The sequence below is a fragment of the Lolium rigidum genome, chromosome 3 (genome assembly GCF_022539505.1).
Source record: "Lolium rigidum isolate FL_2022 chromosome 3, APGP_CSIRO_Lrig_0.1, whole genome shotgun sequence".
In the NCBI taxonomy this organism is placed as follows: Eukaryota; Viridiplantae; Streptophyta; class Magnoliopsida; order Poales; family Poaceae; genus Lolium; species Lolium rigidum.
Genome location: NC_061510.1, coordinates 341,683,673 through 341,696,031, shown reverse-complemented (window position 1 = coordinate 341,696,031; position 12,359 = coordinate 341,683,673).

The window sequence follows — 12,359 nt, the reverse complement described above, 5'->3', positions numbered from 1 at the left end:
TTCCTCATGCAACATCGTAATACATCCCAAGATGCACATGTGTGCACAATATGGGCACATTATCGCAACCTATGCCGCGATTCTATCCATAACATATGTTGTTCTGTGTGAAAGCCATAAAACATCGGATATGATAGCTCATTTTTGAGAAGGTTATTGGAGATATTTTAAATATTCCAAGTTTGATATTTTTCCAAGATAGAACTTATTTTTCTGAAAATTTTGATATATTATTTATATTTTTCTGAATTATAATGATTTAGTTATGATTTTTTGAAGATTAATGTGGTAAAATGGAAAATAGCTATGCCGACGGCTTTGCCGTCGGCACAGGGCTAAAATATGTGCCGACGGCTTTTGCCGTCGGCACAGGCCTGACGCTGTTAGCTCGCCGTCACGGAGGAGAGGCTGTGCCGACGGCCGAAACTGTGCCGACGGTTGCCGTCGGCACAGACCTTCATGTGCCGACGGTTTACCTGTGCCGATGGCTGACTTGCTGGCGTGGCTGGAACGAGTCCTGTGCCGACGGCCCCGATATTTTTCCGTCGGCACAGGATCTGGCCGTCGGCACCTTGACTGGTTCCCGTAGTGTTGTCAGTTAGACAGTTAGAGGCATTCCGTAACAATCTCAACTTAGATAAGTTTAGATTGAGGGAGGATATAAAATAGCGTGTTATGCTAGCGTGTTGTGTTGTACAAAGTCACGGTTAAGGACTCTCGTAAATCTCCATTGTATAGGTTGAAGATATTACGAGAGACCAAACCGATCTACTCTCTCTATAATATTGTCGGTGCCCTGTCACTTATATTAACACGTAAGGCGGCCTGAGAACAAGGGCACGCTTAAACCCTAGCAGTTTTCATACGAACAGGTCGGGAGGGTGACGGCCATCTACGCGCGCAACACAGGCCTCAACGGTACCTTGCCGCCGGACATTGGAGGTCTGGCCGCGCTGCACGAGCTCGACCTCCGTGACAACACCATCAGGGGAGACCTTTCGGACCAGTACTTCCTTGACCTGATGCGGCTCCGGCTTGACGCAACAATTTCACGTCCATCCCCACCGGCTTCTTGAGATTCGGGACGTCCCTGCAGATCTTCACCATCAGCAACAGTTCGCACCTCCAGAGCTGGGAGCTGCCGAGTGGCCCTTACGGCCCTCTCGGGTTCGACACCACGCTCCAGGTGTACATCGCCGACAACGCCCACCTCGCCGGGAACCTCTCCCTTTTCCTCGGCAGCGACAACTCCTTCAACAGCCTCAACATTCTGTCCCTGGCGAACAACAACCTCACCGGCGAGGTTCCGGCAACCTTCGCAAGCCGGACGCTCACACAGCTCGACTTGAGCCACAACATGCTCACCGGACCGGTCAGCTTCCTTGGCAATCTCCGAGAGCTTGAAGAGATCCGACTCAACGGAAACGGCTTTACGGGCCCCTTGCCAGACTTCAGCGGCCATTGGAGTCTCACATTGGTCGATTTGGCACACAACCGTCTTACTGGTGTCGTGCCCGCGTCCCTGGTCCAACTGGGAGGCCTGCGCTCAGTGTCGCTCAAGGATAATTTGTTCCAAGGTGCTGTTCCAGAATTCGCAGGATCAGTCCTCACTGACATCGCTGAGGCAGCATCAAACGAGAGCTTCTGCCGGCCACAGCCTGGACCGTGTGACAGGCTGTTAGATCTCGACTAGATGGATCTCATGACAATATAGTTTTGGATACAGATCTCGCCAAGTTCACGAACGCATCACAAATTCGAATTCTAGACGATTACAAGGAACGGCAGAGCTGCCTTCTACCAGCCTGTCTTGCACAGCCAACCTTCCTTCCCTTTTATACGTGCGGGGACGGAGGTGTCTTCACTTAGTCGCGGTAGCGGGCCGGTGTCCTCCGCTCCCTTGGGCTCTTCCGTCTTGGGCCTTGGACCGGGTCGTTGACAACCCCCCCCCCTTCTTGAGAACCCGCTTGCCCCCAAGCGGCTGCTCCAGGGAAATGCTGACGAAGAGCTTCGGTATCTTCCCACGTAGCCAACGATTCTGGTAAGTCACTCCACTGCACCAGTACCTGGGACACCGTCGATGCGCCCTTGCGGACCATCCGACGCTGAAGCACATGAATAGGTACCTGCATGGCTGGATCAGCAACAGGCAGGTCAGTCTGTACCTGAACATGGCTGCCCACAACCTTCTTGAGCTGGGAGACATGAATGACGGGATGGATCCTGCTTGCTTCTGGTAGATCCAGTCGATATGCCACTTTACCCACACGAGCTACAACTCTGTACGGTCCATAGTACTTGTACGCCAGTTTCTGGTTGGAGCGAACTGCCACTGGATTCTGAATATATGGCTGCAACTTCAGAAAAACCATATCATCCACTGCGAATTCTCGGAAAATACGGTTTTTGTCAGCTGATTGCTTCATCTTGTGTTGAACCCTGAGCAGTTGCTGGCGCAAAACGTCCAGGACATTAGTGCGCTCATCGAGCCACTCTTTCAGATCATGCACTGGGCAAGCATCAACAGGTACCAGGCCGAAATGGCGAGGAGGATGGTTGTACAGCACTTCGAAAGGAGATTTGTTCAGCGCTGAGTGCCAGTTGGTGTTGTACCAGTACTCAGCAAGCGACAACCACTGTGCCCATTGCCGCGGACAGGTCTGAGCAAAACAACGAAGGTATGCTTCCAGCAATTGATTGACTCGCTCAGTAGCACCATCCGTCTGTGGATGATAGGACGAACTGAGGCATAATTTTGTTCCAGCTAAACGGAAAAGTTCAGTCCAAAAAGCACTTGTGAAAATGCGGTCTCTGTCAGATATAATGGACAGTGGCATGCTATGCAGCTTGAAAATGTTGTCCAAGAATAGACGCGCAATACTGGCAGCCGTGTAGGGATGAGAGATTGGAATGAAGTGGGCAAACCTGGAGAATTTATCCACTACTACCATGACACCATCATAACGGCCAGACTTGGGAAATCCCTCAACGAAATCCATAGACACCACTTCCCAAGCATAATTAGGTACTGGAAGAGGTTGTAGTAGTCCTGGATACTTAACTCTTTCTGGTTTAGTCCTTTGACAGATAATGCATTCTTGGACCATTCTGCGCACAAACTGCTTCATCCGTGGCCAGATGAATAAGCCTTTGATGCGTCGATAGGTTACTGGAAAACCCGAGTGTCCACCTGTAGGGCTAGCATGCATGGCATTAGTAACAAGGGCCTGCAGATTAGGGTTAAAGCCTAGCCAAATTCTGCCTTTGTGCCGGATAACTCCTTCACGCAGTGTATATCCATCGATGCCGTCAGGGTGTACTGCTAACTTTGCTAGAAGTTCAGTTGTCTTCTTGTCAGTCTGATATCCTGAGGTAACTTGCTCAACCCATGTGGGTTGTACTGTGGATATGGCCATAGATGTGGCAGACTCTGTCGACGGTCGTCGAGACAAGGCATCTGCTGCAGTATTTTCCACTCCCTTGCGATACACAATGGTGTAGTGTAGGCCCAGCATCTTGGTGAGTGCCTTATGCTGCCATTGTGTGTGCAGGTGTTGATCATTCAAATGGGACAGACTGCGCTGATCCGTGACGATCTTGAATTCACCACATTGCAAGTATGAGCGCCACTGGTCAATAGCCATAAGTATGGCCAGATATTCCTTCTCATAAGTGGACAGTCCACGAGTTTTTGGACCCAGAGATTTACTGACAAATGCAATGGGGTGTTTATCTTGTAGCAAAACTGCACCAATACCTGTATCTGACGCATCTCTCTCGACAGTGAATTGCTTGGAAAAATCTGGCTGGGCGAGTACCGGTGCAGTGATAAGAGACTGTTTCAGTTGCTGAAATGCAGTTTCAATTTCAGATGTCCACATATAAAGCACTCCTTTGCGCAGCAGGTTGGTCAAGGGTTTAGCCAAAATCCCATAATGTTTCACAAATTTGCGGTAGTAACCAAACAATCCAAGGAAACTACGAAGTTCCTTCACATTTGTGGGTACTGGCCAGTCCCTCACTGTGTCAATTTTCGTCTGGTCAGTGGCTACCCCTTCCGCTGAGATGATATGTCCCAAATAGGCGATGCTGGGTTGTGCAAAAGCACATTTGGACATCTTAACTTGCCAGTGATTCTCCTGGAGGCGTCGCAGTACCAAAGAAATGTGCTGCAAATGATCCTCATAGCTGCTGCTGTATATCGAGATGTCATCGAAGAATACCAGTACAAATTTGCGCAAATAATCAGAGAGTGTATCATTCATGGCACTCAGAAATGTCGCGGGTGCACCTGTCAATCCAAAGGCCATAACTGTGAATTCGAACTGGCCGTGGTGAGTCTGGAATGCTGTCTTGTATTCTTCGCCAGGTGCCATGCGAATCTGATGGTAATCGGCACGCAAATCGAGCTTGGAAAACCATTTGGCGCCCGACAGTTCATCCAACAATTCATCGATCACTGGCACAGGATATTTACTCTTTATTGTCAGAGCATTGAGATGGCGATAGCCCACGACAATACGCCAGGATCCATCCTTCTTGCGCACCAAAATGATTGGTGAGGAGAAGGCGCTGGTACTGAATCTAATCACTCCATTTTCTAGCATCTCAGCAATCTGACGTTCAATTTCAGTCTTGAGTTGAGGATTGTAGCGGTAGGGTTTTTTGTTAACAGGTTGTGCTCCAGGAATGAGTGGGATTGAGTGATCACAGAGACGTCTGGGTGGCAAACCCACTGGTTCCTCGAATACAGCTTGGAATTTCTTCAGAATCTGCACCACTTCGTCAGGTAGCTATGTTCCACCACTGTACAAGTAAAATGGCTGAGATTGTTATTGCTTTGTAGAGTAACAGTGTGTCCTTCATGGTCAAATGACATCCATTGCTCGTCCCAATCCACCCTCATAGGGCTGTGCATTGCTAGCCAGTCCAGACCAAGGATACCATCATATGCCCCTAGTGCCAGAAACTTGAATTGTGTGGTGAACTGATGTCCTTCACACAACCAGGGACAGTTAAGCAGAGCTTTGTCGCAAACCATCTTGGCACCATTATCTACCTTCACTTTGACATTAGATTTCAGTGCAGCTACATCGGTGAAACGAGGAATGAAAGAGTTGTTGATGAAGGAGTGAGTACTGCGTAATCAACCAAAAACTGAATCCTCTGGTTCTGTACAACACCAGTTAGCTGAAAAGTGAGAGTACTTGGATCCTTGACCACTGATTCAGTAGTCATCAAATGTAGTTCAGCCATGGTACTGGTGCTTGCACTTTGATCCTCCTCACTTGCTTCTTCCCCTTGAAATAAATCCAGCACCTCCTGCAGTTCAGTCCTTCATCGCCATCGCCGGGGGGTTTCGATTCCCGGAGGATCTTGCAGCGAGCTGGAAGGGTAACAACCCATGTGATCGGTGGCTTGGCGTCTACTGCAACAAGAACGGCGAGATCACCGGCGTGAACTTTGGCCACCTCAAGTTCAACGGCACTCTTCATCCGTCTTTCGGCGATCTAAAATCCCTGATGATGATCATTGTCGCCGGCAACAACCTCACAGGTAATGTGCCTCCGTCGATCGCCGCATTACCATCTTTGAGGATCATCGACGTCTCCGACAACTCACTGTCGGGCACCATGCCGACATTCCGTAGCGGCGTGATGATCTGGGCTGGAGGCAACAAGAATCTCACCGTCGCAGGCACCTCCCGGCTGTGCATCACGGACCCTATGTGTCGTTTCGCTGCTGCCGCCGCTGCGGCCATTGTTTTTCTGGTGCTTGCTTGATTAGCGGACTTGCTGCTTGTGATACTTAACTCAGGGTCAGTAGTCACTAGTCAGGACTTTTATCATTTAGGTGCTGATCTGTTGCTTTGTTATTCTAGCTACCTGATGTGCTTGTGTTTTAACTTCCCTTGTGTGGCCTGAATTTGTAAGAGAGGCAGAATAACTCTTTGTTTCCCAGTATTCTCACTGTTGCACTTTGCAAAATCCTCGGATTAATTGCATCCTCATGTCTGTTACCTATCCATTCTTTATCCTCCTTCCCAGAATGGTTTCCAGAGTTTAAGGTGTTGAACTTGAACTTGTAAACCTGGCACAGTACCATTAGGCTGTCAGTTAGTTGTGGTTTCATTTAGTCTGTCAGTAAGCTATGGTTAGCAGTAGCGCTTCTTGACTGAACAAACGGCCAGTTTGTGAGCCTATTCTCGAGCTGACACAGTAATAGCAAGCCTTGTGTTGTGTCGTGGGATGGCATGAGTAAAGCACACACCGCAGAATAGTAGGAGGTCATGATCGGGTGATCTCGGGATGGAACAATTACAGCAGCCCGGACATGCCTTTTAATTTGGATCTTCAGTTAGTTTTGTATCACTACAAAGAACAGAGAGAAGAACAGAAACGCTGCAACGTAAATCATCCATCGTGTGTGTGATTCGGTATTTTTCGTGTGTGTTTGAGTTCCGTTTCTGACACAGGGCATCTTCAGAACTGAGCGATTTCTCAGTTGAGTGTTTGACACATTTTCTTCAATGTGGGAAGAGTAATTTAGCAAAGCATCCTATTGCATATGTACATTCTATGATTTTCCGAAATAGAATCACTGACAAGTAACTGCAATTCGACATGGTCGCACAATTGGATTCAAGTTCAACATGGAGTTCTTATAGCTCCAGTGCTGAGTACAAAGCCTCACGACTGATGACACTATAAGCCTTTTCAGTGCTGTTCTTTTTGCAGACTGAGGTCTCTCACTGCTGTGGCAGAGAAATACTACATTTTAGACCACATATTGCGTCTAGATCATGTTATGCCTACTTAGCTGGCATCTTATCATACTATAGATGTAGTCCATGATGTAGAACATGTTCTTGTAGTCAGGGCAGTCCAATAGCTTCATAGAGTGACCCCTAATGTTGGTGGTGTCTCCCACCTTAGGATCAAGGATGTACCTCAGAATTGAGTTCAAGTTAAGGAATCCTTGATGCAAGCAATCTCTAGTTCCAATCTTGGACCTGTCTTCATACCATTTCTTGACGTTTTCCTTCCCTTCATGGGATTGGCATGGATGGTGATGTATTGAGTGTTGTCCTCGGAGGGGCTATTAAGCACCCTTGCAAGATGATAGGCACTACATGTGTACCTTTTTTCAATTGCCATCCAAATGAATATTTTAGAGACAACCACTCAAAATTGAAAGCCCCGAAGAACTTGTTGCAAGAAAAAAGGTTATTTCTCACAATATTGCTTGACTAGAGGAAGCTTTGGAATGTCATCAATGTTTTCCCAATTGACATTCTCATATCAATCAATGGTAGATTGTTCTTCATAATCACATATTGATTGAAATTTCGTTGTTCTATAGCATGGAAACTTGCATCAGTTGCTTTTTTTTGATCAAGGAGCATAGCTCCAGCCTCTGCATCCAAAGGATGCACACAACTTTCTTCTTTATTAAATTATTCGCAATGCCTTACAAGGGGAATACAAAGATCAACTCGAAGCCTCCTTCCTAGCGATAACTCGCTATACCTAGGATGAAGAGGGGACCATGAACAAGGCCATACTTCCTGACGGTACACCAACACACATCATCCAAAAAGCAAAACCCTGAGGGTGTATCATTGCACACGTTGCAGAGTTTGCAACCGCCATCTATCTTGAACCCATCTCCAAGCAAGATCAACGCATTGACTGTGCCAGGCCTGCCGTCGATGTCACCATAACACCAAACAGCTCCACCATCTTTCCCGCGTCCAGCAGTCCTCACCCGTCTTCGATACTCCGCAGCTCCACACCGCTGAGAATCATCGACGACAACGTGGTAGATGAACACCACTCCACCAAAAACCACCTCCATCCAGCCGCTGCTCCAAAAATGATGCCCCAAGAGGTAGCACGATGTAGGGAGCTCCATCATCGTCCGATCCTTGCTGGATCTAGGGTTTACCCCGGAGCAGCACGAGTGAGTTCCCACGAACTGCGACGATGATGCCTTCAAGAAGGAAGCGACGCTTAACGCCGCCATCGCCCGCCAATCTTGACACGGTTTTCACCGATAGCCGCGAGTCTCCAACTCGGCGAGAGCAAACGGAGAGGCCAACAAAGATGATGCCTTCACAGGGGAACGACGCCTATAGCCGCCGCCATCATCCGCCAAGAACAAAGTCAAGGCGCGGTGTTCACCGGTGGCCCCTTCACCGCTAGCTTGCCGTCGACTAGATCTTCATCGCCGGGGTAGAGGGATCTCGTGATCCACCACCCCAGCAACCAGCCGACCTCCTCCGGCGAAGAAGAAGGCCGCCTCCACCGTCGAACCCAAGGCTGCTGCCCTGGGCGACCTCGTGTCGCGGGAGAAGCCCGAGACCATCTCCACGCACCGGTGAGAGGCCGGGGGGAAATGCCGCAGACCATGGATCAGTTGCTATACTAGGCTTGGCATATCTACAATTTAGCTAGATCTTCCTGAGTTACTTTTGGTTGCAATCTCTCTCCTAGTTCATGAAAATTGTCTCATCAATCCTTCTCAAGGGTATATGCAAGATTGGCTTGGGGCTCTCAGCCCCCCAAATCAACAACTTCAGGAAATGCACCAGATGATGCATGTTTCTTCCTTCTACTCCTTTCTTTGAGCCTTTAATATCTGGTAGAAGACATGCCCTGAATGTCATCGAGATGGGCATGCTCTCCCATGAAAGGATTCATTGGCACTTCTTATTCTTATTGAACATCTTCTTGAAATGCTTAAGCAGCTAACTTGTTCTTTGCAATAGTCTCATCCCTCTTTTGGTAGTCACATATTGCTTTTTCTTGGCCTTGTTGGCCAAAGTTTCCCTTTGGTCTTCATCTGCCTTCATGTTGCCCCAGTAAGATAAGACTTTTTAGGTGTGAGTAGCAAAGTCTTCAGCTTCATGAGTAGCAGTTAACTTGCCTTTGTCTTGTTTAGAGGCTTCTTCTTAGAAGGTGAGAGGTTTGTGTCTTCAACTTCATGAGTAGCAGTTAACTTGCCTTTGTCCTGGTATTCTGGTATCTTGGCCAGTTCTTTCACGCGACCTCCCTCTCCCTCTACCTCTTCCAGTTGGTTTGATCTTTTCTCCATGCAGATGTGGCTTTGATGCTATTGGAGTTGTAAGAAGGTTCACCCTAGGCATCCTCTCTCGGTTCAACTTATTACTCATGAAAGCCAAGGGGTGAGTTTTGCTCATCAAATTCATCTTATGATCTTGGAGAAACCATCCTCGCTCTCCTGACTCTTCGAGGAGTCAATTGCCTCCCAGGGCTAGATTCATGGTACTCTTTAGGTGGAGAAGTTAGTGGATCATCATTTGGATAAGCATCATCTAACTCTTGAGGTGTAGAATTGTTGTCATCATGAACTCGTGCTGCCACCTATGAATAGAAGGACAGAAGATAATATAGTTTAGATAAGGAAACATTGGCAAGAGGTTTTTGGAAATATACTGAAGAAATTATTTAAAACAAAGGTGTTTTAACTAGTCCGGAAGTTCCAAGTTATAGTTATTCAACAAAACCAAGCGCAACAAAAAGTTGTTCTTAAAATGTCGATGAGATAACTCGAAGGTTAGAAAAGAGAGGTTTTTGGAGTAACATCAACAACATGTAATGGCAACTAAGCACATTGATGACATGTCATGCTATTAATTGAGAAAAGAGAGGATAGTGGTAACTAGCTATGTTACCATCACATCACATATTTCAAGGCAAAATGAGTCTACAACTTAATAAATATAGCATTTTGTGTTACTACACTTATGATACTTACCACTATGAAGGTAGTAACATAGAGTAGTAACATGTGTATGCTACTACCTAATGTTATTCCCCACTACGACTAGTCTTATGTATGAGTGCTTTATTATCGCATACACTACGAGAAAAATAGGCGCTGTCGTGTGCCCCCACACGGTAAATATTTCTTTGCCGTGCGCACGGAGGAAAACGCACGGCAAAGATCTTGGCCACGGCAAAGACAGACACGAGCGCACGGCAAAGATACGATTCAGGGTAACGACGGAGGAGAGCGCATGGAAAAGAAAGCTGCACGGCAATGGACCAACACAGCCCACAGCAAAGATTTGATGCACGGCAAAGCACAAAAGGCATCACCGTGCATGCCTTTGCCTAGTGTTTTTAACAAACGCACGACAAAGCAAGCCTTTGCCTAGTGTTTTTAACAAACGCACGACAAAGAAGCTTTTGCCTAGTGTAAGCGCACGGTAAAGATGTAAAAACTGGATTTTTTTCTCAACTCAAAAGGCGTGGCGTGGTATAGTTATCAATAAACGAACTCTTAGCCCAGTGGCAAGGTTGCACGCTTTCCCTACTCTACGCCCTAGGTTCGAATCCCAAACTGGCCAATTTAGGGCCTTTTTTAGATAAACATGTTTGGCACACGAGGTTGCCGTACGGCGTCGCATGGCAAGGCCTTTGCCGTGCAATGTTGGCGAGTCGCACGGCAAAGCCTTTGCCGTGCATATAGGGCCCTTTGACATGCAAATAGTTGCACGACAAAGTCTTGTTTTCCCATAGTAATAGGACCCTCATAATTCCCTCCGTCCATCAAAGAATGGACGGCCTCGAGAGAAATCTGTGAAAGAGTGGACATCTACGTCCCCCCGCTGGTAAATTTGTGTGTAGCCCCTCGGTCCATTCCTCGAGCTCACCCCATCGAGCGACGACCTAATAATCTCGTCCTCCCCGAAAATACCCCAAACCTCTTCCTCTCCTCCCAACATTCCTCTCTCTAGTCCAATCCTTGATCCGGCCCGCCGCTCCAACCTCCAATCCCCGGCCACAACCTCCGTGCCCAATCCATGTAAGCTGCCGGAGAGTAGGGATTGCATCCCACTTGAACCATGGCAGGTGGAGGAGCGGAAGCCGACGATGGCTAGCGAGTCAAGGCCAGCTTCCCTGCCGGTGGTGCAACACGCAGCCGTCGCGGGTCTGGTTGTGGAGTCCCCGACTGTGCTCTATTAAGGTAGTGCACTATTAATTCAAGGTACAAAATTTATCTTTTTTGAGAACGTCATCTCCCGCTAAAGAATATTCCGTCTTTATAAGACACGAAAGTGTCAAATCCGGGATTTGCACGAATGAAGGGGTATATTGCCATTTATTTCTAGATTACGCTAGGCAGTGCAGATTGCAGAATATATATATATATATGGTATTTCTTGATTCGGTAGCAGCCCATGCCTTAAATATTTGCAATTGATGCAGCATGGTGCCGTCATGGAATCGAGTATATATAAGTGATCGAGGCTGCGAGGGCAAGTCCGATCGTATGGGACAATTGCTTCGTATCCCCAGAGATATTTCAGTAACAATGTCAATATCCTTGATCCTCTTCCTGGTCACGCTGCTGGGCGTCGATGGCGGCTGCCGTCTCTCGGCCGCTGCGCCCACGGACGCCACGGACGTCGCGGCCATGCAGGCCATCGCCAAGTCCACCGGCGCGGACAGATCCCTCGGCTGGGGCGTGAAATCGGCGGATCCATGCGACGGCACCTGGTCAGGCGTCCACTGCGACAAAGATCTGGGCCACGTCACCGCGATCAGCGCCAGCCGCGCCGGCCTCAAGGGCACTCTCTCCGGCACCGACCTCGTCAACCTCAGGTTCCTCGCGGAGCTCGATCTCAGCTTCAACTGCCTCGGCGATGACCTTCCCATCCTCACAAGGCCACTCAACCTCTTGACGAATCTCAATTTACAGTCCAATTGTTTCCAGATCATGCCGAAAGGCTTCTTCCGCTCCTTCCCTTTTCTCGAGACCGTCGTCCTCGACGACAACAAGGTTATCATGGGTGACATCACGGAGATGCCGCCATGCCCCGCCCTTAGAAGCTTCTCGGCCAACAACGTTACAATCTGGGGAAAACCCCCTGCATACTTCGGCAACACAACACTTTTTCCTGCTCTCGAGAGACTCTCGCTGGCTAGGAACCAGCTCTGGGGTGTGGTGCCCCCGTCCTTTGGCAAGAACACCAATATAAAATTCCTAGACATCAGCAGACAAGATGATGATGGATACACCGGCAAGTTCACCGGACGTCTAGATTTCGTCCTTGGCATGACTGGACTCGTGGAGATCTACCTGGCTGGCAATACATTCTTCGGGCCACTGCCAAACGTCTCCGGGCTTGTCAATCTCAAGGTGTTTGATGCCGCCGACAACCAGTTGTGCGGTCCGGTCAAGTTTCCTTCCGGCGTTACTGTGAACGTAGACGGAAACCCCCAAATCGGCAAGAGCTGTCCATAAGCAATCATACGATAATAGTTTAGCAAGAGTCGTTTTATTCTCCACCACTTTATTTTGGATTAACGGTCATTATTATAAGATGT